Consider the following 19,060-nt stretch of genomic DNA (forward strand, 5'->3'; position numbering starts at 1 on the left):
CTCTTGGCGAAGCCTGCGCAAGATCCAAACAACATCGTTAAACTTGACCACAGTAAAGCCCAAGCCGACAAGTCAGTCTACTTTACATACGAGCTCAATGAAATTCACGATCCCCGGCTCCGGGCTACACAGTCTGTTTTGAAAGGCACCGCGAGAAACGAGCTCTATAGAGTAAGACCCGCTTCTAGAGAGGTACACGTCACGCGTGTACTGGTAACCTGGACGTAACCGTGCTTTCCCCTTAGAAAGTCACAAGTGGGTCCCCTTCACTATGATATTTTAATCAAATTAGTTAAGTCGCGAGCTCTTCTGTGGCTTACTCCATACAACTCTTAGTTTAAATTACAAAAGTTCTAGGACTCTTAAAACTCATCTTTGGGATAATTAACTAAATTTGAATCTAGACTGTAAAGTATCAAACATCCTGAATTTGACTACTGTAGTAATCAGTGAATCTCCTTTTTTTAAATACACACTTTTTTTTAAATACACAGTATTAAGGGATGAGGTGACATATTCAACCTATTCTCAGTTTGCAAAATATGTGTATTTTGTGTCTGTGTAATATGTGTATAAAATGCCTAATGTAAATGTAACGTGTAAATGTGTAATGTTTAGCATTCTTACACATTTATATGCTAAAGCATGTGGAGAAATGTTAAAAATTGATGAATCTGGGGGCGCCTGGGTGGCTCAGTCGTTTGAGCGTCCGACTTTGGCTCAGGTCATGATCTCACGGTTCCTGCAGTCGAGCCCCGCATCGGGCTCTGTACTGACAGCTAGCTCGGAGCCTGGAGCCTGCTTCAGATTCTGTGTCTNTATGGGAGTTATGTGTTAGTTGTAACTTTTCTCTAAGCTTGAACTTATTTCAAAATAAAAAGTGAAAAAAACTATTTTCCCTAAAGGCTTCCGGAATCCCAAAGACAACCTCGATAACCTTCTAAAATTTCACTCTACTTTTTTTTTTTCATTTCCCTGAGATGCTTTCCTTTTGTTCTTTGATTTTATACTGATTACTGAAGTTAAAAAAAGGATAATTCTAAAGATGTGATAGTACAGTTCTGAACGTAATTGTCACCTCAACTGAACTGCAAACTTCTCTAGGGCACAGGCCAAGTCCTCATTTGTCCCCACTGCATGTGGCACAATGCCTGGCATGGAGCAGGTGCTCAATACATGCCTGATGAAATGACCTGAATTAGTAAGATGTTAGCAAACCATGACTTCACAAGCTCTAGAACAAAAAAGAATCAATAAGACATGTTACAGGCTGGTCTGCCCAGCAAGCAGACAGAGACTGCTTATAGGAAGCTTATTAGGGAGTGATCTTGACCAAAGGACCTGTGGAAAGGAAGAGGTATGGCAGAGGGAGAAGTCAGACTCTGATGAAATCTCCAAGCCTCGGCGGACCCCATGGGGAAGGGGAAAGCCCCTTCACAGTTGTCCTGAGTTGGGGACAAGGCAATTCCTGAAGAGGGCTGTTTGCCAGCAGTTGGATAAGAAATTCTTTAGCTCTGAGGCAGGAAGTGGGGAGTGCGTCAAAGCTCCAAAACACGTGTACTGCAGAAAGATGACTATCCTAACAACTAGCAATTTCGCTTGTATTCAAGTCAACTGTGTTCAGCCCCAATTAGGGGATGAGATTTCTGTGTTTAGATCATTTCAAGTCTTGGAATGTGACACGGCTGTGGTCAAGGGAATTGTATTTTCAAAGATGTGTGTATGGGGATAAAGGTGTATACGTACTGTGGTGTGTATGGGTGGATACTGGGGAACTACTAGTAAGTTGGGTCTTAAGGTATAAGGGAAAGTGGCAGGAAATGAGGCAGGGAAAGTAAGCAAAGACCAGCTCCTGGAGGCAGGCCCTGTTTGCTATGATTAAGGAACCTCAATTTAATAAAAAGCCAATAAAGGGATTCAGGCTGGGAAAACACACACACACACACACACACACGGATGGAGGACTTCAGTGGTGGAGGTGGATATGAAGAAGAGAATAAAGAGAGCCTTCTGATAGAACCCAAATGGTAAAGCATGCCTCAAAGTGATGGCAATGGGGCTGGAGAGAAGAGTATAGAGTTTTAGGAAGTACAATTAACAGTACGTGGTGATAGTTTTTAGATATGGAGAGACGAGAAAAGGCAGAATTTAATACTAATTTTTTTTTTTTGGTTAGAGAAAATTTTCTATTTATACTTACATTAAACCTCTCCTAAGAGATAACTTGGATATACGTATATTTTTACACATGCAAATTTACATTTAAGTTAATGGGAATTTAGATAGGGCAATCAAATGGAAAAAGAAAATCAAATCTTAAAACATGACCACAGCTTTCCCGTATCTTGATTTTCTTCATAAGTTTGGCTATAACAGATTATAAGAGAGCTACTATAGAAATTCTCTTCAACTGAAAAATATCCTCAATGCTATATATGGTTTACTAAATGGTTACTCTTTTTTTTTCTTATTCTAAATTTTTTCTTAAATTCTAGTTAGTTAACATTTAGTGTAATACTGGTTTCAGGAGAATTCAGCGAGTCATCACGTAAGTCATCACAAGTGTCCTCCTTAATACGCATTATCCACTTAGCCCATCCCACTTCCACCTCCCTCCATCAGCCCTCCGTTTGTTCTCTATCATTAAGAGTCTCTTATGGTTAGCTTCCCTCTCTCATTTTTCTCCCTTCAAATATGTTCATCTGTTTTGTTTCCTAAATTCCACATGAGTGAAATCATATGGTATTTGTCTTTCTCTGATGGACTTATTTCTCTTAGCATAATATACTCTAGCTCCATCCACATCATTCCAACTGGCGAGATTTCATTCTTCTCATGGCTGAGTAATATTCCATTGAATGTACCACATCTTCTTTGTCAGTTGATGGACACCTGGGCTCTTTACAAAGTTTGGCTGTTGTTGATAGTACTGGTATAAATACTGGGTTGCATTGTGCCCCTTCAAATCCGTATTTTTGTATCCTTTGGGTAAATACCTAGTAGTGCAATTGCGGGATCTTAGGGTAGTTTGGTTACTCTATTTTCAAAGACAAAATATTTCTAGTTGCTCTTTTAAAGAAGTGAAGACTTTTTATGACACTAACGTAGCCATTTATATGAAATTATTTTCTTTAGTTGTCTGATGATAGGATATAAAATCCTTAGGGGGGGACTCAGCTGCTTTTTTCTGGTGTGATTTAAGAATCTTATTTATTCCCCACAATGTTTCTTGTCCTTGTTAATGAAAGCAACAGTTGGTAGAAAAATGACAGCTCCTAATGTTTCTTTTCCCACTGACCATAAGCAATGAGCAGTTGTTTTTAAAAATTTAATGCACTTGCACACCATGATTCTACCCATGAAATTGACACTGGGTGCTAACAGGTGGAAGAAAGCCAGCAACAGCTGTGTAGTGTTGTCTTGGTCAGGTCAGCTTCTCCTTCCTCCACAGCCCAGCAGGGTTCAGCATGCACTGATGCCAATAATGACACACCACTTTTAGTAATACCTACAGATTTATGGGTTGATCTATCCTTTAAATATCCTCCAGCTCTGAAACTAAGCCCGTAAAGAAACAATTCTGTAGTCCTATGTATGAGTTCCATTTATCAAATTATTCTAAGCAACTGCTGTGTCAACTCTTGGATATAAATGTAACTTGGAGGGGCGCCTGGGTGGCTCCGTCGGTTAAACGTCTGACTTCGGTTCAGGTCATGATCTCACCGTTTCTGAGTTTGAGCCCTGCATCAGGCTCTGTGCGGACAGCTCAGAGCCTGGAGCCTGTTTTGGATTCTGTGTCTCCCTCTCTCTCAAAAATAAACATTAAATTTTTTTAAAAAATAAATAAATGTAACTTGCAGATACAGATTGGAATTTAATCCTTCAAAATACTTATTTCCCCACAGCTTTCTGTCAATAGAAGTTAGGAGAAATATAATCAATGGGGCTAACCCTAGATAATCTTAAGATTCTGAGGAGTGGTAATATTTATCCCCTTATGTTGATGAAATTCCTAATCTCTAGATTGCAATGGACCTTAAGTCATCTAGACCAAAGGGCTTCATTCAAAACTTACGGGTACCCCCTGGTGAGGATAAAGTGCTTGGTGGTACAATGTAGTTAGTAAGAACACTGCCAGAGTCACTTTCTAGAGTTGACAAGCATCTCCCTCCCCCTTCCTTCATTCTCCCCCCTAGACTGCTACAAGTAAAGGTACAGAAATAAACAGTGTAGAGGCCGCTGCCTCCATGACCTCTTGTCATTCGGAGCTGCCAATTCAACATCTCCAGAATCAGTCCCCACCTCTAACCTGGTTAAGGCTGTGCAGTCACCCTGTCCAAACCCTGGCTGTGCTTCTTACTAGCCATGGGGCCCTGCATTTTCTTCATCTATAAAATGAGCATTATAGTAATAGCTATCTCAGAGAAGTTGTTTTGAGGACTTAGTTAAGACATGTAAAGAGTTTAGCACAGTGCCCTGAACACGGTAATTGCTCAGCAAATGTTAGTTAGCTATGAGTGAAGGAGCGTCATCAACATTCCAAAATCTCCCTTCACCCTGTGAAAAGGAGAACTGTTAACTCTTATACAAACAAATCAAGGTATACTTTTCTCGTTCGCTGTCTTGTTATTTATCAGTGATGACTCATCGTGTTAGAGTTGACTACAGGTAATTTTTAAAAAACTGGCTTGAATTTCTTAGAATCCACATCACAGAGGGTGTAAGTGAAGTAAGCACAAAGTGCACCAGCTACCTTGGCTGAAAAGTACATTTCTCAGCAGAACCCTTTCTGCAATAGCCACGTCTTCATCAAGTTCTTACTATTTTATCTTACATGTAAATGACAGATTTAGTACAATCCGGAAACAATGATGGGTACTATCAAGGATCTCTACGATCACAGATTCTAACAAAAATCTATTAACCCCTAGGTCCTAGATGCTTGACTTTTTAAAATGATTTGGCCAATGACTCTCTACCCAAGGAACGGGTGGCTCCCTTGTTTACAAAATCCCTGTTCTAGGTGAACAATGAACCCTCTAGTTCTGCATTTCACACACTGTAGTCCATCAGTTCCCTGTAATTATTTGTGTGAATTCACTTTGATGATAAAATAATGGATGTCAGCAGACTCTGGGGTGATACTAGACCTGCCATGCAATGTGGGGGCCACTAATTATATTTATGATTATGATGCCACCAAGTACCATTATTTATATTTTTAAAAGTTTATTGTATTATATCTTTTTGAGAGAGAGAGAAAAAGCATTAGCAGGGGAGGGGCAGAGACAGAAAGAGAGAGAGACAATCCCAAGCAGGCTCCATGCTGTCAGCACAGAGCCTAACTTGGGTCTTGATCTCACAAACTGAGAGATCATGAGCTGAGCCAAAATCAAGAGTTGGATGCTTAACAGGGGGCGCCTGGGGGGCTCAGGAGGTTAAGCATCCTAGTCTTGGTTTCGGCTCAGAGCATGATCTTGCGGTTTGTGAGTTCAAGCCCCACACTGGGGTCTGTTCTGACAGCGTGGAGCCTGCTTGGGATTCTCTCCCTCCCATTCTCCCTCTGCCTCTCCCCTGCTCGCTGTCTCTCTCAAAATAAACTAAAAAAAAATTTTTTTAACAATAAAAGAGTTGGATGCCTAACGAACTGAGCAACCCAGGTGCCCCAAATACCAGTACCACTACTTTAACTGACCAGAGAAAGAAGCCTATTAGATATGGTTACCTTTGTTTCCCCTTCCCCAAACAACTGCGAATCAGAGAGAACAAAGGTTTTCTTAGTCGGTCAAAGAGAGAAAACTGCAGGAAGGCTTCGGCTCTCAGAGAGTTCTGGACAGTAAGAAAACGGCTACGTAAGGGTGGAAAGAACCTGCACCAGGAGAGTTAGCATCACCCTCACTTGTCGGGATGACTGTTTCACAACAGCATGACCTTTTACATAAATTCATGTGGTTGGTGTTAATTTTATTCTCTTTGTAACTTTACTTCTATTTAATTTCTACAATTATTTTGGTTTTAGAGCTGTAAATCTAAAAGCTTAAGTTTTTTTTTGAGAACTTAATGTTTGTATATGCTTAAACGATGCCTAATAATAATGGAGAATTTCTTCTTTAAAGAAATTACTTCCTTTAAAAGCACAAACAGGGGCGCCTGGGTGGTTCAGTCGGTTAAGCGTTCGACTTCGGCTCACGTCACGCTCTCATGGTTTGTGGGTTCGAGCCCCGTGTTGGGCTCTGTGCTGACAGCTCAGAACCTGGGGCCTGCTTCAATTCTGTGTCTCCCTCTCTCTGTGCCCCTCCCCGACTCATGCTCTGTCTCTCTCAAAAATAAACAAACATTAAAAAACTGTTTAAAAAAATAAAAATAAAAGCACAAACACTCTTCTAACATCTGGTACACACAACTACAGAGTTACTTTCTTAAAATGCGTGTCTGACTGTACATCCACCTTCTCCAGGGTAAGGACCAGACTCCTCAGGCACGGCCCACAAGTTCCTCACCAATGGATCCTGCCATCTTTTATTTCCCAGAACTTACTTTCCATTCCAACAGCGGCTCTCTTCCACGTGCTCTGCACTTACGTATTCACCTCTCTGTGTGAGTGCCACACTGCCTCCTCCTCCCACTCTACCCTACTCATTCATCCTTCTAGAATCAACTCAAGGGGTGTTTGGTGAAGAGGCCTTCCCAGTACCACCCCCTCCTTCCTAGGTGAGGTTAGTGTTGGCATAGTTAAGGTTAACTATGTGAGGTTAACTCGGCATGAGTTATGCACTGTAATAACATCTACCTCATAGGGCTGGTTACATGAAACAACTTACCTAAAACAGCTAGGACAGTAAATGCTCCACAAATAGGAGTAGTTTTATCCGTAATCACAGAGTATTCTGCATGTATCTTTCACAGTTCCTATCACAGTGCTGTAATTTTAGACTCACATGCCACTTTCTCCACTATAATAACCTCTTGGAGGACAAGGATTTGAGCCCATTCATTTTTATATATAGTCTGTAGCACAGTGTCTGCTAAAAGCCAGTGTTCAATGAACATTTCCTGAGTGAATAAATGAATGAATGAGGCAAAATAGGCTACAATTCATCAGACGGGACCTGACGAGTGAAGGGCTGGGGCTCTCAGGCAACTCGTCCTTCTCTTTTCCTCCCCTGGAAAGCTGCTCGGCTGTGCTGCAGCGCCTAAAACCCCTCCTGGGGTCCTCACCGCCGTCTTCCGGGCCGGGCTCTTTGGGGATTTATACAGGAAAGAGAGGACACACATCTCTTTCTCCCAGCAACCGCATGCAGAGCCTGACCGCCTGCTTCTGGCTGTGGTGACAGCCAGGAGTCTGGCAGTCACAGGGTCGCGGAGTTCTACAAAGTCACCCTCCCTGGAATAACGAGCCGCTCTGCAGAACAGCACTTCCGCAGGACAACGCATCTGTGCGCGATGAGAGTCCAGGGGAGGCCCCGAGGGGTACACTCGAGGAGTGAGGGTGACGCTGGCTCTGACTCATGCTCCTACTGTTTATTTATAGCTTCTTATTAGTAGGAGATTTGTTTTATTTGGCAAAAGGACAAGATTTCAACGGACTGAGAGAGGAAGATGTAAGAAAATGCCTAGGCGTAAAACTTCTACAGCTGAATAATAATCTGTAACTCAGCGCTGTATCAACAGGCTCCCCGGGGGCTGGTGCAAGCTGAACCCACTCCAGAATTACAAATTTCATGAGCTGCACGCTTTACTGCTAAAAGCAAAGCAGTGGTGAACTCAAGATTTTATCCCTCCATGGACACTTCCATTTATAAATGCTGAATTCACTACTGGAGGCTAATTTTTTAAATTAGTATACAAAATATGTATAATGAGTTTTTAATTTCTCTAATGTCCACTAACAGCAATGGTCAGAAATCAAAATTTTAAATTTAAAAACATAAGCCAAAGATTTTATATGCTTCAATCTGGAAAATATGCTCTGTCCTCTGACTCTGATTTTCCTTCTTGGCATTTCCCACAAACTAGCATTCTTTTTACATATTTGTATATTTGTTTACAAGTATTTGTCGCTAGAACATAAAGGTGAGGGCTTTATCACTGGATTCTTCACAATGAGAACAGCCTGGAGTATAATGGCTACTCAATAAATATTTTCCTGGGTGAATAGGAGTAAAATGGTTCAATCTCATAATAATTCTTTCAGGACAGCTGCATTTGGAAGAGTGTTGTTTTTTTTTAATTATGAAAGTAAAGCAATTAATCAAATAGTCACACAGCATGAATCAAAGTTTTCTGGATAATAAACTCAAAATTTTTTTATTTGAGAGAGTATGCGCATACACATATGTGGGGGAGGGAAGGGGCAGAGAGAGAAGGAGAGAGAGAATCCCAAGCAGGTTCCACACTGTCAGCCCAACCCTGGGCTCGAATTCACCAACTGTGAGATCGTGACCGGAGCCGAAATTGAGAGTCAGACACTTAACAGACTGAGCTACTCAGACACCTAAAATCAATTCTTAAAAGACTTGAAGAAAGAAATCTTTTATGCTCTAAAAGTATCTTATATTAATCTTTTAAAGAGCAACAAAAAAGGCACTACTGGCTTTAAAAAATTTTGGATTTGGTATTTATCACTACCACTCACCTTCTTAAAATAGAAACGTTGGTTTCAAAATGAAATGGGGGGGGCGCCTGGGTGGCTCAGTCAGTTAAGCGTCGGACTTCGGCTCAGGTCATGATCTCACAGTTCGTGGGTTTGAGCCCCGCGTTGGGCTAGCTGTTGTGCTGACAGCTCAAAGCCTGGAGCCTGTTTCAGATTCTGTGCCTCCCTCTCTCTCTGATCCTCCCCTGCTCACACTGTCTCTCTCTCTCAGAAATAAATTTAAAAAACATTTAAAAAATGAAATAAAGAATTGCATTTTGGTAGATGGAAAGTATGCCTTCCTAGCTTTATATTCTAAAGTCAGGTCAACTACACAGAACTACAGTAAAATCTCAAAAATACAATAGAAACAACAGAGTCTGGACTTGTTTTAGTTCTATTAAGTATTTTGCTTAAGAACACTATATTCTTCCTAATCTAAACTGAACACAAATTTGGCAAAATAATCCTGGGAGGAGAACAGCTTTCAAATAATCAGCAATCCTCTAGGCACAGAAATTAGATTAACCATTTCTTTCTGTATGATGCACTATTATAGATATTTTACTGAAAAATAAGATAAACTGTGTAACTAAAAAGCTGATCCCCAAACCTCAGACTTCAGTGAAGTTGTTATACCAGAATACTTGAGCTATTTTATAATCTGAATTCAAGCTCTTTCATCATTAATTTTTTAGTCTTTTTAATAACCTACGGACTTCTTTAAAACAAAGATTTTATTTTTAAGTAATCTCTATACCCAGCGTGGGGCTTGAATTTACAACCCCGAGATCAAGAATCACATGCTCTACCAACTAAGCCAGGCAGATACTCACCCCTAAATTATGGACTTCTGTTATATAAAATAATGGAAGATAACAGGTTTCATCTAAAAATGAGAAGAAAACCCCACAACTTTGTACAGTAACATTTATTAATAATTACTAAACCTGGGGCGCCTGAGTGGCTTAGTCAGTTAAGCGTCTGACTTTCGNGCGCCTGGGTGGCTCAGTCAGTTGAGTGTCCGACTTTGATTCAGGTCACGATCTCACAATTTCTGAGTTCAAGCCCCACTTCGGACTCTGTGCTGACAGCCCAGAGCCTGGAGCCTGCTTCACGTTCTATGTCTCCCTTTCTCTCTCTGCCTGCCCCTTCCCCATTCATGCTCCCTTTCTCAAAAATAAAATTTTTAAAAATTTAAATCTATGTATAATAGTGTTTATTTTATTAATACTTGTAAGAAAACAATAGCTTTGTGCTACAGGTGAAAATAATGTCTATTATATCCTCCGGATGAACGCATGACATACCACACACGTGGCTCCTGTCTGATATCAATATGGAAAGGTCAGACTAAAGACCAATAGTTCTTTTCAATTACCAGCTGGTGTCACTAAATGCATCAAAATGAATGTGGCACAATCAATCTGAATAAACACTAAAAAGAAGAGAGTGGGTTATATCCCTCCCTCCGTCACATCGGAATCTTGTGAAACAGAAAGGGATCAAAGGAAGCCAAGCTCTCACACACTTTCTAGGCAGGGCAGAGCTGGGAGTCAAACCAGGTGTAAAGGGGGGTGGAAAGCCCTGTTTGAACTTTCCCCTGGGGCCTGGGAGCCCAGGAAGAGGGAGCCGCCTCTGGAGGGTCCCCAGCTGATCTTTTGCCTTTCCCCCTTCATGAGGCAGATGCAAGCTACCTGCTGACCCCCTACCCTGGGGGATGGCCTTACCTGGGAACGCCCACCACACATACCCTTCTCTTGTTTTCCAGTCAAACTCTGTTCACTCCTTGGCCTGCCTCCCCCACTCCCCTCTAAACCTTTACTTCTGATTTCTATTTCATAGGATTTGGGACTGAAGTTCAGCTACAACAATACCACTAATACCAAGTTTTGCAGGAAAACTCAAATACAAAGAATCTTAATAAAAAATATTAATCAAAAAGTTAAAAAAATAGAAGAGCAGAAAACCTGGTGTCTGCTGCTACTCAGTTTTCTGCACGTCATCAAGGTCTCCAGTTTCTGTAGACATCGTGTGACATGAACACTGAATTAGCATCGAATACAGGAAATATTTAAAAACTCTCAAACCCCTTTTTAAAAGGCTAGTGTAAGAGGCTATGGACTGCTGAGGAAGATTCTGGGTATATCTGTGTTTAGAAAAGCTCTTCCTTTCAAATTTAGGATTCCCTTTCCCCCCTAAAAGTGACAAAGGGTGGGTCTAAATTATCTACATCAAACCTTCATAAACCTAGTTAGAAAATGAACAGTAATGTAAAACCCACTGTAAAATCTTGCATATTTCATACTCTCCAAAGATGCCAATTAGGTTCTGTCTGTTGATGGATGTCAAGGAAAAATGGCATCAAAATGAATGTCTAGGGTGAGCTGAGATGGGAAGGAGTGTGGATGATTTGCTATGTCAAAGGAAAAACAATCTCCCCTTTCCATCCATTTATAGGTTCTTCAACTGTAGCCATATGTGTCAAAGGTCAATCCCCCTAAGGACAGACATATACTGAACACCTACTATGTCCTAAGTACTGTGCTAGTTCTTGATTTATTATTTCATTTAAACTTATTAACCTAGGAAAAAGTATTAGTATGACTGTATCAGAGATGAGGGCACTGAGGCTCTGAAAAGATTTTCCTTATAGTCTCTGAGTCTGTACCCAACAGGACAATGCTGGATGAAGCCCAGACTCATTGGACCCCAAAGCCCAGGCCTCACAATTGCCTACAAAAAAATGTTCTATCAGCCCCCAAAAGTCTTCCCCACTAAACTAAGAAGTAATGACTCCCCAAAAAGTTATTTTCTCCGTTAAACTAAAAAGTAACGACTCATAACTTAGTAAAAAGACTTTTTTCCTTATGTCTGAATAAGGCTGCACAATGTTACAGGATGAATGAACTACCTGTATACATTGTGCTATTTTTCTACTTAAGCCAATGTCTAAAATGTGTGTGTACACATATTTGAACATACATAATATATATATATTTATTTAAAGATTAATTCTAGGGTCTAATTCTGCAGCTCTCTTTAAATGAAGAGAAAAAAACTACTAGCAGATTAAACAAAAAGTCACAGTTCTTCTAAGAACTTTAATTTTCGTTCCTCTTTCACTTACTTTTCTGTGTATTTCCCAGCGCTGTGATCTATGTGAGCACATGGTACGTGTTTATTTCATCTGGTCTCCAGAATCTTGGTTTGGCAATATCTCCCGCTACCCATTACATTTTTGCTATAATTATCTACAGTATATGTTATGTTTCCAAAGAGTATAAATAACATTTCATTGGTTAAGTATAAAGACTAGAAATTTGAGGTTGAAGAAGTTCAATCACAGGATACTGTTTTAAGAAGTTCCAGCAAAGTGTACAACCTAACAAGAAAGTTAAGGATAACACAAAGAAAACTAACAGCCTGGTATATAACCTTTTAAGCTTGGCTTTCGTTTAGTTCTTCCTTTAAGAGTACTTGATGAAAACCTAGCACTGACTATTAGACAACACTGGATGCCATGTACAAAAATTAAACTTCGATTCATCCTTGCACCATTTACAAAAATTAACTCACTATGGATCACAGATGTACGTGTAAAACCTAAAACTGTAAAACTTCTAGAAGAAAACATGAAAAAAATCTTTGTGACTTTGGGTTTTGTAAAGATTTCTCACAACAAAAACTACCCATAAAAGAAAAAGCTGAATAAATTGGACTTTATCAAAATTAAGAATGTCTACTCTTTTGAAAAACACTGATGAGAAACTGAGACATCAAGGGGCACCTGGGTGGCTCAGTCGGTTAAGTGTCCGACTTCGGCTCAGGTCATGATCTCGCAGATTGTGGGTTCGAGCCCTGCATCGGGCTCTGTGCTGACAGTTTGGAGCCTGGAGCCTACTTCAGATTCTGGGTCTCCTTCTCTCTCTGCCCCTCCCCCACTCACGCTCTGTCTCTCAAAAATAAATGTGTAAAAAAAAAAAAAAAAAAAGAATTAAAGAAATTGAGAAGCCGAGCAAGAGCCTGGGAGAAAATGTATCCAAATCACAGATCTGATAAAGAACTTGTATCTAAGAATAAAGCACTTTCAAACCAATTACACAAGAACAAACAACTCAATTAAAAATGGGCAAAAGATATGAAAACACTTCACCAAAGATCTGTGGATGGCAAATAAGTACGTGAAAACGTTAAAATTATTAGTCATTAGGGAAATGCCCATTAGAACCATGTGATATGACTACACACCTACTAGAAAGGCTAAAATGAAAAAGGTTGGCCATTTCCAGTGAAGATGTAGAGACACTCCAACACCCATACTTCTGAGAACATAAAGTGCTACTACCCTTTGGAAAACAGCTTGTCAATTTCTTAAAAAGCTAAGCACACATCTACCATATAACCCAGCCGTTCTATTTCTAGGTGTTTACACAAGAGAAAAGACAGCAGACACCCCTACAAAGATCTGTACATAAACATTCATAGGAGCTTTATTTGTAGGAGCCAAAAATGGAGGGTGAATGGGGTAAACAACTGTGCTCTATCCCTTGAATGGAATACTAAGCAATGAGGAATGAACTGCTAGGAAAGTGACTGGGTCGATGAATCTCAAGATAATTACACTGGAGGGAACAAATACATAATGTAGGGCTCCTTCATATCAAAGCATTTTTAAGAACATTCATTTTTAAATTTATTTTTAGGTCGGTTTTGGGTTGGTTTGTTGTTCCATTTATTTTGAGAACGATAGAACATGCCAAATGCAAACAGAGTAATACTGCTACACGGCGCCTACAAATTCCTGGAAGTTTTCTAGCCTCCAACAGTTGGAGCCAGAGAAAGGTGTGCAGGGAAAGACGCGGGGGAAGGAAAGGAGGGAGGGCAATTTGTCACAAAATCTCAAAGTGCTAATGACAGTCAGAAATTCAAAGATGCCTGACAATGTTAGCAGAAAGAAAGCGAGCTATTACATAAACCTGTTAACAATACAGTTGTCACTATCATACTTCTAAGAATATTTTTGTTACCATGAGCTATGATGTAGTAGAGCGTTAGGTACAGTATCTCAGAGCAGTCCCATCTCAGCTTAGCTGTTGAGCCTCCAGGAAGATTTCCTTGTACCGGACTGCAGTCTAACTACTGGTTTTTCATTTCTTTTTAATGTTTATTTATTTATTCTTGAGAGACAGAGAGTGAGCAGGGGAGGAGCAGAGAGAGAGTGAGACAGCAAGAATCCCAAGCAGGCTCCATGCTGTCTGCACCAAGGCCCACATGGGGCTCAAAAACTCACGAACTGTGAGATCATGACCAGAGGCAAAACAAGAGTCGGACACTTAACCGGCTGAGCCACCCGGGCGCCCTTGGTCTTTCCATTCGTTAGATTATAAAGTCCTTGAGCACAAGGCCCGTGTCCTATTCATCAACTGTAACCCCATACTTGGCACCTTCTTGCCAAAATAGCACGCCACCGGGGCCTGACAATCCTGCCATTTCTCTGGCAGGAGCGCTATCCGGTGGCCGAGACAATCACAGTGTACTTCAGTGGGAAACAGAAACCCTCAGAAGCGTCTTCCCTTATCTTCCCGGAACCAAACCTCCTGCCTACGAACCTGTCTGGCCTCTGCCGCAAGAGGACGAAGATCCTTCCTTCTAGCAAAGGGCAATCTTTCTACTTGTGATAGGAATTCGACCTTTTGCTCCTTGTCAGTGACCTCATCGCTTCTCCCCTAATATTGCTCTCTTCCTACTGACTAGTTCATTCTCTACAAATTTACGTTGTTGGGGCTCCTCAGTGGTTCAGTGGGCTGAGCATTCAACTCTTGATTTTGGCTCAGGTCATGATCCCAGGGTCGGAGGATTGAGCCCCATGTCAGGCTCCATGCTCAGTGGAGATTCTCTCTGCCTCTCTCCCCCACTCCTGCTCTCTCTCTAAAGTGAAAAACCGTAACATTTTACATTGTTATTTGGGGGTAAAAAAAATTCTTTTCCTCTGTTCCCTTTTACAGTCAATATTATTAAGATAGTTATGCTGGTCTCATTTCCTTACTGCCTAATCCACTGTTAACCTTTCACTTCCATATTGTTACTACAGGGCTCTTGTCAAGGACGAGCCAATGGCTTTCATGTTGACACAGCCAGTGGCTCTTTACCTCCCATCTCACCTGATCTCTCAATAATACTGAGGTCAGCCACTCCTCCCCCCTGGAAAACATCTCCTCTCCCAGCTTTCCTTTTACTCTGCTGGCTGTTTGGCTACAGTCTGGCTTGTGAGCTTAACCTTCTCTAATGGAATCTCTCATTCAGGCCTGGAGCCCTTTCTCCCTCTACATTCTCTTCCTACATGATTACATCATGGTCATGGATTCAAATATCTCTAAACAGTCAACTCCTAAATTCAACTTCCTAGCTCAGAGTTCTCCTCTCCCCAAGTATTAAATTCACAGAGCTGATCTTAACATATGCCCTTGAAATGTCTCACAGACATTTCACTTACATGTGTCCAGAAACAACTCTTAAAATTCATACCAAGCATATTATCCTGCTCTACCCCAAATCTTTTTCATTTCTGTAAATGGTACCACTGTCTTCTTAGTCACTCAAGCTAGAAATGTGGACATATCCGATACACCTCCAGTCCCCACTGAATCCATCTACAGAAGGGATTTAGAGCCCGTTCATCACACGCCTGCCATCAGCCTGCTGCCTGGCCAGCTGAGAAAGCCTTCTGACGGGTCTCTGTGCTCCTGTCATGTCCACTGTCCAGACAGCAACCGAATCACCCTACAAACTCTATCATTCATGTCTCAGTTACTTACACCCCTTCACTGGCTCTCAGGATAAAACAAACTCCTGACCAGAGCGCACAAGTTCTTGCATGATCTGGCTCCTTCCAATTCCTCCAACCTCATTTTCATGCTCAGCTCAACCTCTACCCCATTTGCTAAGTCTTCTGCCACACCGGTTTGCTTTCAGCACCTCAAATAAGGCTCTTCCCCGCCTTACTGCTGTGTACCTGTGCCCTCTTCTCTGCCTGGAGCCCCCACCCTCACCGTCCATTGAATGTCACCTCTCAGGAGAGCGTCCTCGGTCCAGCCTTCAGTAGACCTCCCGGTTAACCTCTGACGCCACTGCTGGCTTTCTTCATAAATCTTATTGTATTTGTATGGTATCTGTCAGTTACTGCGCACATTTTTCTGTTTACTTCTTCTGTTTTCTAGCCCCACCCACTAGAACAGAAACTGCACGAGCACGGGGCTGGCTCTCTGTTGTTTCACTGGAGCACCTGCTCGCAGCATATCATCATCACACTCACTAAACTGTTTCTGAAAAAAAGGCTTCCTGGGTCCATGAAAAAATGAATCTTAACACAGATCGACAAGCCTTACGATCTGATAGCAGACTAAAGGAGGAAGTCCTGAAAACCTCCTAATCCGGAGTTTAGTTCCCTGCATGGACTTCACCACTACCACTCACCACCTAGATACAAGGAAGAGAGTATATTTTGTTGCTTCGTTTTGTAATGAGATTTAACTTTTTTTGACAACTTCTCAATTTTACCAATTTTATCTGAAACTGTTATTCTTAAATTTAATGTTTTTATAATACCTGTAACATACTTTTTTCATATTTAAGGTTGAAAAATTGGCTGAAATGTGGGAGATTAGAAGACTTGCTTCCTTACCCACAACTACACTGTCTGTATCTAAGGTGTTGAAAAAGGAGAAGCGGATACATTAAAGAATTCTGTGGCTCACGGGAAGGAAGAATCCACGCCAAAGAAACTGATCGAAACTGTTAATAAGAAAAGGCCATCTGGCGAAAGCTATCTTTCTCTTGTACTATACACGTTAACAATTTATCTTATTGCCTCTTATGTAAGAAAACATTTCAAATATTATGGTGTCAGTGAAGTTACAGTGTCATTCTGAGACCAACCATTTAGAGACTGAAGAAAAAGGAACTGATATTTTTTACAAAATCTGTTACAGCTTTTCACACTAGAAATGAAAAGCCCACTGAAGCACCTTCCACGTTACACTAGAACGCACTGGCCATGGAAGCACACACAATGGCTGAGCAACCAATAAAGTCTTGGCCAGCTGACCCTGTTCAGTATCTGCTGGATGAAAAATCAGGAAAAGAAATCACGGCACCACTACTTCCTAATCATATAGTAACCCGTCAAATTAAAGATTTAGCTGTAAATAGGAAGATTAAGTTAATATATTTCCACCACAGAATTGTGCTTTTGTTTTACCCATAAGAGAATCCACAGGCTTGATGTTTTATTTACAACCGATCGATGGCAGCTCCAAGCAGCCAGCAACAGGGAACTTTTATGGGAATGCTTGGCAACAGACACAAACAGGACTGAAACACTTGATGTTGAGTAACTTTCTTGAATCTCGTCCTCCACCCTGATGGTGCAAACGCACTTCGGGGGCCTCACCAATGCCCCCAAACTGTATTAGAGCCCTCTGTGTGAGTCTTCACCCCCTGCTCAGACACATACACAACACACACATGCAAAGTCAGCTCAACTGAAGGGATGTCCTTAATAAAAAAATTAAAAAAATATTAACTTAATTAAATCTCAACCCCTGATTAGATTTTTGGTATTCTGTGTGACAAAACAGGAAATCCACATAGAGCGCTTCTGCTGCATCACAGAGTAGAATGGTTGTCTAGAGGAAAATCGCTTCTGTATTGAGTTGTGAACTGTATAAGCCTCTTCTTAATGGAACACCGGGTTTACTTGAAAGACAAACTACAGTTATTTGGACCTAGATATCTGAAAGATGTTTACTTGAAAATAAATTAAGGAAACCTGCCACTTGAAGGAACACAACTGACAATATTTCTGACAAAGGTAAAATCTGAGCCTTCGAGCGAAAACTAGGATTTTGGAAAACTTGCATCTGTTATCGTAACCTTCACAGCTTCTGAAACTGAAAGACTTTCCTGGTAAGGTCTGCAGTGGTCTTAAAGAATGTGATTTTTTTAAATAATGTATAATAAAACGTGTGAACATCCACAAGATCTGTGTAACTCCGTTAGCCAAGATTGTCCAAATGACCAATGTGTGATGTTAGAAAATCACGCGTGGGTGAAAGACACAAAGTGCAAGATAAACGAAGGGATTCGAATGTACCAGAGTACTCGAATTAAAAGCTTATAGAGTTGGCTTTTACACTGCAACTAACCTTTAAGAAACAATCTCTCGTTGAATGGTGCCATGTCAAAGAAGAATACACACGATTATCTGAAAGGGTTTACAAAGATTCCCTCCTTATCCAATGACATTATCTACGTGAGGCTTGGTTTTCTTTACAGATTTCAAACAAAAAGAAATGATTAATGTGGAAGCAGACACATGATTCCAGCTGGATTCTATTAAGCCTATACTAAAAAGATTCATAACAATGGAAAACCATGCGACTCTTCTACTCATGTTTCTTCGCATTTTGGAAAAGATAAAGGAGTTATGAAACCAGAAAGTTGGAGAAACACTGGCCTACATCAATCTAAGGATCTCCACTTTCTTATAACTCAGCTGGGTCTGAAGGCCTGATGGCAAAATGGAAGACTGAAAGATCAGGGTCAAACATATAGAAAATGAGTGGGTACACATCTGGCCAAACCAATGTCTGCCTGCATAGCTCTGAGTTGGATATTCTTCATTTCAAAGTCAAGGAAAAATTGTTTTTTGACTATATATCATTCTTGTTAGTTCACACTGCTTGTACCTCCACCAGAATAGATCTTGAAAAGCCGCTAATTCAAAGCACATTTTACAGGGAGAAGGCAACCAGTGTGTTTAAGAGACTTCAAAGTAAATATCTGACACCCCCTCCAAGGCAGACTCCTTCTTAATAGAATAAGCTACTGAATTCCTATTCAATAACAAATGGAATCAGAAGAGAAATGGCCACAGAGCTTAAACTGAGTAACAGAGGCCTGTTTATTCTGTAGGATATTATTTTAGTTTTATCTTCAAGATTTATTTCTAGGAGTATTATGATCAAACGTAAATAACTCTAAAATTATTCACAATACAGGTTATGGAAGATTTAACAATTTAAGCCGACAAGCTTTTCTTGAACACCTTCCACATTCAAAATAAAAGCTGTGCAGAGAATAAAATGCTAACGTCATCTTGTCCTTCTAGAAGGCTACAGGCATACAGTAGAGACGCAGGACACCGCAGGCACACAGTGTAGACGGGCGTCCATAAATATGGGGGTTATTCAGTCTGTGGCTTATGAATTTTGGAGATCATAATGACACCACGGTCTGGTTGGCATCCTAACTGAAAACAGTCTTCTCTATCCGTGTACTACCAACATCAGTGCCTCAGCTCTGGAACACAGAGAGGATCTTCCTGAGAGGGTAGCTTCCCTCATGTGAAATGGAAACAAAGTCTTG

At 40.8% G+C, this 19,060-nt stretch overlaps 1 protein-coding gene across 2 annotated transcripts in view; it reads right to left on the reverse strand.

Moving 5' to 3' along the window:
- The window catches only part of ATF6 (activating transcription factor 6), a 191,596-nt gene that overhangs the window by 82,105 nt on the left and 90,431 nt on the right, over window positions 1–19,060 (reverse strand). The window lies entirely within an intron of this gene.

This window comes from Crocuta crocuta, unplaced genomic scaffold (assembly GCF_008692635.1).
Source record: "Crocuta crocuta isolate KB4526 unplaced genomic scaffold, BGI_CrCroc_1.0 scaffold133, whole genome shotgun sequence".
Lineage (NCBI taxonomy): Eukaryota > Metazoa > Chordata > Mammalia > Carnivora > Hyaenidae > Crocuta > Crocuta crocuta.